Here is a 7,500-nt window from a genome sequence, read left to right as displayed (position 1 = left end):
ACGAGAGTAGGTCCGATTACCGCTGGATCAGACGACGATCGTAACTTGTTGGATACAAATGTATCCGATGTATGTACGTCGTCCCTCTCTGATCTACGGTACGTGGACCGACCCAAGATGCACACGATAATTTTAGCTGACTTCATGCCGAAAAGTCGGTTCACGTCATGCATCGGTATCTTAAATCGCGCCGTAAAGTCGTTCACGTCATGCATCGGTATCTTAAATCGCGCCGAAAAGTCGGCTCACGTCATGCATCGGCGTCTTTTTTTTGTGCCACCGATGCATGACGTGAACGACTTTTCGGCTCGATTTAAGATACCGATGCATGACGTGAACGACTTTACGGCGCGATTTAAGATACCGATGCATGACGTGAACGACTTTTCGGCGCGATTTAAGATACCGATGCATGACGTGAACGACTTTACGGCGCGATTTAAAGCTATACCGATGCATGACGTAAACAAGATCACACCGATGCAGCACGTTAACATTAAAGCCCGCCTAATCCGATCGATGGAGGCCGTCTCGAGTGTCCAACTTGCTCACAAGAGCCGAGAAACAAACCGATGCATCACGTAGACAAGATCGTACCGAATGTTAACACAATCCAAAAGGAAATAATCTTAGATGAATATCGATTCTGATTATTGATTTTTCTTTCGCGATATTGATAGAAGACATCTGAATGAATTTCGAATTAATTCCGAAATCAAAAAAATATTTTCAATAAATTTTTTTTCTAGAGTACCTCGGTCTTTTCTATTTTTTTTCCAAGTTTCGTACGTCAATCAACATACATCCCAGAAAAAATCATCTCTCTAACTATCCTGGTTCAAAAGTTGTATCGGAACTTTTCACGTCGAAAAAGAACATAGGCGAAAAAGGACGTGAACATTATTCCTTATAAAAATCAAACCCGACCATGGATTTTGATTCTGATTGTTGATTATCGCTATTAGAACACATTAGGAGGCAACCAAATCAAATTTGAGAAAATTCCACAATCAGAAAATTTTTTTCGAAAAAAAAAAAAAAATTCGAGAACACCTCGGTCATGGCAAGTTATTTCCCACAATCCATTCCCCAATCAACGTACATCCCAGAAAAAATCATCTCTCTAACTATCCTAGTTCAAAAGTTGTATCGGAACATTTTCACGTCGAAAATATATCTCTAAGTCCAGACCGATGCACCACGTAATCTCGGGCAGACCGATGCACAACGTAAATGACGATCGGGACCGGGGCGATCGGTCGTATCTGACACCGCCGGCTCGGTTCTAACATCGTCAATGAGTCGGGGTTGTAAAAAAGGACGTGAACATTTTTCCTTATAAAAATCAAACCCGACCATGGATTTTGATTCTGATTGTTGATTATCGCTACTAGAACATATAAGGAGGCAACCAAATCAAATTTGAGAAAATTCCACGATCAGAAAATTTTTTTCGAAAAAAAAAAAAAATCGTAATCACCTCGGTCATGGCGAGTTATTTTACGTATTTCATTCCACAATCAACGTACAACATAGAAGAAATCATCTCTCTAACTATCCTGGTTCAAAAGTTGTATCGGAACATTTCACGTCGTAATATCTCGCCAAGTCCAGACCTCGGCGATAGGTAGTATCTGACACCGTCCGCTCGGGACTGACATCGACTTGGACTCGGGCTGATGATGGGGAGGCGTTTAAGGACGTGAACATTTTTCCTTATAAAAATTAAAGTCGACAATGAATATTGATTCTGATTACTGATTTACGCTTTAAAAACACATTAGAAGGCAACCAAATCGAATTTGAGGAAATTCCACGATCAGAAAATTTTTTTCGAAAAAAAAAAAAAATCCGAAAAATATTTTTCGATTCCGATTACTGATTTACTCTTTTAGAACACATTAGGAGGCAACCAAATCAAATTTGAGAAAATTCCACAATCAGAAAATTTTTTTCGAAAAAAAAAAAAATTCGAGGACACCTCGGTCATGGCAAGTTATTTCCCACAATCCATTCCCCGATCCACGTACATCCCAGAAAAAATCATCTCTCTAACTATCCTGGTTCAAAAGTTGTATCGGAACATTTTCACGTCGAAAATATATCTCTAAGTCCAAACCGATGCACCACGTAAACTAGGGCAGACCGATGCACCACGTAATATCGGGCAGACCGATGCAGAACGTAAACTCGATCATACCGATGCTTCACGTAATCTCGATCTTACCGATGCACCACGTAAACAAGGGCAGACCGATGCAGAACGTAAAGTAGATCTTACCGATGCACCACGTAATCTCGATCTTACCGATGCACCACGTAATCTCCATCTTACCGATGCACCACGTGAACTGGATCTTACCGATGCAGAACGTGAATTGGATCTTACCGATGCAGAACGTGAATTGGATCTTACCGATGCACCACGTAAACTCGATCATACCGATGCACCACGTAATCTCGGGCAGACCGATGCACAACGTAAATGACGATCGGGACCGGGGCGATCGGTCGTATCTGACACCGCCGGCTCGGTTCTAACATCGTCAATGAGTCGGGGTTGTAAAAAAGGACGTGAACATTTTTCCTTATAAAAATCAAACCCGACCATGGATTTTGATTCTGATTGTTGATTATCGCTACTAGAACATATAAGGAGGCAACCAAATCAAATTTGAGAAAATTCCACGATCAGAAAATTTTTTTCGAAAAAAAAAAAAAATCGTAATCACCTCGGTCATGGCGAGTTATTTTCCGTATTTCATTCCACAATCAACGTACAACATAGAAGAAATCATCTCTCTAACTATCCTGGTTCAAAAGTTGTATCGGAACATTTCACGTCGTAATATCTCGCCAAGTCCAGACCTCGGCGATAGGTAGTATCTGACACCGTCCGCTCGGGACTGACATCGACTTGGACTCGGGCTGATGATGGGGAGGCGTTTAAGGACGTGAACATTTTTCCTTATAAAAATTAAAGTCGACAATGAATATTGATTCTGATTACTGATTTACGCTTTAAAAACACATTAGAAGGCAACCAAATCGAATTTGAGGAAATTCCACGATCAGAAAATTTTTTCGAAAAAAAAAAAAATCCGAAAAATATTTTTCGATTCCGATTACTGATTTACTCTTTTAGAACACATTAGGAGGCAACCAAATCAAATTTGAGAAAATTCCACAATCAGAAAATTTTTTTCAAAAAAAAAAAAAATTCGAGGACACCTCGGTCATGGCAAGTTATTTCCCACAATCCATTCCCCGATCCACGTACATCCCAGAAAAAATCATCTCTCTAACTATCCTGGTTCAAAAGTTGTATCGGAACATTTTCACGTCGAAAATATATCTCTAAGTCCAAACCGATGCACCACGTAAACTAGGCAGACCGATGCACCACGTAATATCGGGCAGACCGATGCAGAACGTAAACTCGATCATACCGATGCTTCACGTAATCTCGATCTTACCGATGCACCACGTAAACAAGGGCAGACCGATGCAGAACGTAAAGTAGATCTTACCGATGCACCACGTAATCTCGATCTTACCGATGCACCACGTAATCTCCATCTTACCGATGCACCACGTGAACTGGATCTTACCGATGCACCACGTAATCTCAATCTTACCGATGCACCACGTGAACTGGATCTTACCGATGCAGAACGTGAATTGGATCTTACCGATGCACCACGTAAACTCGATCTTACCGATGCACCACGTAATCTCGATCTTACCGATGCACCACGTGAACTGGATCTTACCGATGCAGAACGTGAATTGGATCTTACCGATGCACCACGTAAACTCGATCTTACCGATGCACCACGTAATCTCAATCTTACCGATGCACCACGTGAACTGGATCTTACCGATGCAGAACGTGAATTGGATCTTACCGATGCACCACGTAAACTCGATCTTACCGATGCACCACGTAATCTCAATCTTACCGATGCACCACGTGAACTGGATCTTACCGATGCAGAACGTGAATTGGATCTTACCGATGCACCACGTAAACTCGATCTTACCGATGCACCACGTAATCTCGATCTTACCGATGCACCACGTGAACTGGATCTTACCGATGCAGAACGTGAATTGGATCTTACCGATGCACCACGTAAACTCGATCTTACCGATGCACCACGTAATCTCAATCTTACCGATGCATCACGTAATCTCGATCTTACCGATGCAGAACGTAAACTCGATCATACCGATGCACCACGTTATCTCGGCAGACCGATGCAGAACGTAAAAAAAAAGCTTACAGCACGCGGTGTTCCCAAGCGGTCACCCATCCAAGTACTAACCGCGCCCGACGCTGCTTGGCTTCAGTGTTCTGACGAGAACTGGCAATTTCAGCGTGGTATGGCCGTAAACAACAAATATAGCGATATTTTCTATGATATCTCACTTTTTGGGAGCGGAAAGGACGTGAACGTTTTTCCTTATAAAAAATGAAATAACTTTTGGATATTAATTCTGATTGTTGATTTAAGTTTTAAGAACACATTAGGACATATCTCAATGAAATTTGAGGGATTTCCGAAATCGAAAAATATTTTTCGAAAAAAAAAAAAATCCCAGAAGACCTCGGTCATCTCAAGTTTATTTCCATATTCTATTACACAATCAACGTACATCACAAAAGGAACCATCTCTCTAACTATCACAGTTAAATTTTGTATCGGAACATTTCACGTCGGAATATCTCGCTAAGTCCAGACCGGGGAGATCGGTCGCATTTGACACCGTCCGCTCCGGTCTAACATCGTCTTGGAGTCGGGGTAACGATGGAGAGGCGTTTAAGGACGTGAACATTTTTCCTTATAAAAATTAAAGTCGACAATGAATATTGATTCTGATTACTGATTTACTCTTTTAGTACACATTAGAAGGCAACGCAATCAGATTTGAGGAAATTTCAAGATCAGAAAATTTTTTCGAAAAAAAAAAAAATTCAAGAACACCTGGGTCATGGCAAGTTATTTCCCACAATCCATTCCACAATCAACGTACAACATAGAAGAAATCATCTCTCTAACTATCCTGGTTCAAAAGTTGTATCGGAACATTTCACGTCGAAATACCTCGCCAAGTCCAGACCGGGGCGATAGGTAGTATCTGACACCGTCCGCTCGGGACTGACATCGACTTGGACTCGGGCTAATGATGGGGAGGCGTTTAAGGACGTGAACATTTTTCCTTATAAAAATTAAAGTCGACAATGAATATTGATTCTGATTACTGATTTACGCTTTAAAAACACATTAGAAGGCAACCAAATCAAATTTGAGGAAATTCCAAAATCAGAAAATTTTTTTTCAAAAAAAAAAAAAATCCGAAAAATATTTTTCGATTCTGATTACTGATTTACTCTTTTAGAACACATTAGAAGGCAACGAAATCAAATTTGAGTGAAATCCAAAATCAGAAAATATTTTTCGAAAAAAAAAAAAAAATTCGAGAACACCTCGGTCATGGCAAGTTATTTTCCACAATCCATTCCCCAATCAACGTACATCCCAGAAAAAATCATCTCTCTAACTATCCTGGTTCAAAAGTTGTATCGGAACATTTTCACGTCGAAAATATATCTCAGAGTCCAGACCGATGCAGAACGTAAACTCGATCATACCGATGCTTCACGTAATCTCGATCTTACCGATGCACAACGTAAACTAGATCACACCGATGCAGAACGTAAACTCGATCATACCGATGCACCACGTAAACTCAGGCAGACCGATGCAGAACGTGAACTCGATCTTACCGATGCACCACGTAATCTCGATCTTACCGATGCACCACGTAAACTCGGGCAGACCGATGCAGAACGTGAACTCGATCTTACCGATGCACCACGTAAACTAGGGCTGACCGATGCATCACGTAAACGACGATCGAGAGGCGCGAAAGGACGTGAACGTTTTTCATTATAAAATTGAAATAAATGATAAATAATGATTCTGATTGTTGGTTATCATTTTTAATAAGCATTAGGAGGCAACCAAATGAAATTTGAGGAAATTCCGATAATAGAAAATTTTTTCGAAAAAAAAAAAAAATTCATGAAATCCTCGGTCATCGCAAAATATTTACCATATTCTGTTCGATAATCAACGTATATTTAAGAAGGAATCATATCTGTATCTATCTTGGTTCAAATTTTGTATCGGAACATTTTGACCAAAGTCCGAGCTTCGGCCGAAACAGACACCGCTGACCTGGCCTATCGATCGACCGAGAGTCGGGGATAGAGCGTAAGTGTTGTCTGGAGGGGAACCCTGTGCTCTCCTGACATATATAGGGAAGGTGGTCGCGTTGGGCGATGCAGAACGTTTGGATCGGGAATTATATTTTTGGTTCAGCTATTGGAATATGGTTTTATTGTTGGTATATATTGGCGAAATAACGTTCTTACTGACTGGGGATATTCATAAAAATGAGTCCGGAGATTTTCAGATCGAAGTCCGAGTGATCCGACTTGGAAGGCGTGTTGGGTGGGTCGAGATGGCTTAGATAGATCAGACGAGGCGGGCTAAGTGTTGACGTCATGCATCGGTCCATTTTCAGATTGAGTCCGAGTAATCCGACTTTGAAAGAGTGTTGGGTGCGTCGAGACTGTTTAGATAGATCGGACGAGGCGGACTAGGTGTTAACGACATGCATCGGTATATTTTCTGATCGGAGTCCGAAGAAATCGGCCCTAGTAGGCGCAGCGGACGGTCGAGACGGCCTCGGTGGGTCGGATCGATCGGGAAAAGTTTGCTAAATCGTGTCTGGAGGGGAACCTTGGGTTCTCCTGACATATATAGGGGATAAGGTTTGGGTGAACGATTCTTCACGTAAAAGTTGAGTAATTTATTTTTCGATAAGCTTTTGGATATTGATGAGAAGTATATGTATATCTTCGATTAAAAGAATTCTTACCGTCTCCATGTATATTATATTAGATATATAAGAAATAGTTAACGTGATGCATCGGCCGATTTCCGGATCGGAGTTCGAGAGATGCGACTTTCGATGCGCGATGGGTGGTTCGAGACGGCCTAGATCGATCGGACGAGGCGGACTAGGTGTTTAACGACATGCATCGGCGGATTTTCTGATCGGAGTCCGAAGAAATCAGCTCTAGTAGGCGCGGCGAACGGTCGAAACGGCCTCGATCGATCGGACGAGGCGGACAAGGTGTTAACGACATGCATCGGCGGATTTTCTGATCGGAGTCCGAAGAAATCAGCTCTAGTAGGCGCGGCGAACGGTCGAAACGGCCTCGGTGGGTCGGATCGATCGGGAAAAGTTTGCTAAATCGTGTCTGGAGGGGAATCCGGGGTTCTCCTGACATATATAGAAGGGGTGGAGAATGGGTCCTGTCCTAGACTGTTTGGAGTTCTTTTTAGGATGATATTCAGTTGGTAAGTGGTAGACCCGAATCCGACCTCGGCGTTTGGGTACTGGCAAGGTGTGTTGGTTTCGGCT

At 42.0% G+C, this 7,500-nt stretch overlaps 1 non-coding gene across 1 annotated transcript; it reads right to left on the bottom strand.

Annotated features, from left to right (window-relative positions):
* Positions 1 to 4,279: 4,279 nt before the first annotated feature.
* Positions 4,280 to 4,398, bottom strand: LOC123688367. Its single transcript, XR_006749893.1, has one exon. It is a non-coding gene; the product is annotated as a 5S ribosomal RNA (ribosomal RNA).
* Positions 4,399 to 7,500: the final 3,102 nt, after the last annotated feature.

This window comes from Harmonia axyridis, chromosome X (genome assembly GCF_914767665.1).
Source record: "Harmonia axyridis chromosome X, icHarAxyr1.1, whole genome shotgun sequence".
NCBI lineage: Eukaryota > Metazoa > Arthropoda > Insecta > Coleoptera > Coccinellidae > Harmonia > Harmonia axyridis.
This window is presented reverse-complemented; position numbering and strand designations above follow the sequence as displayed.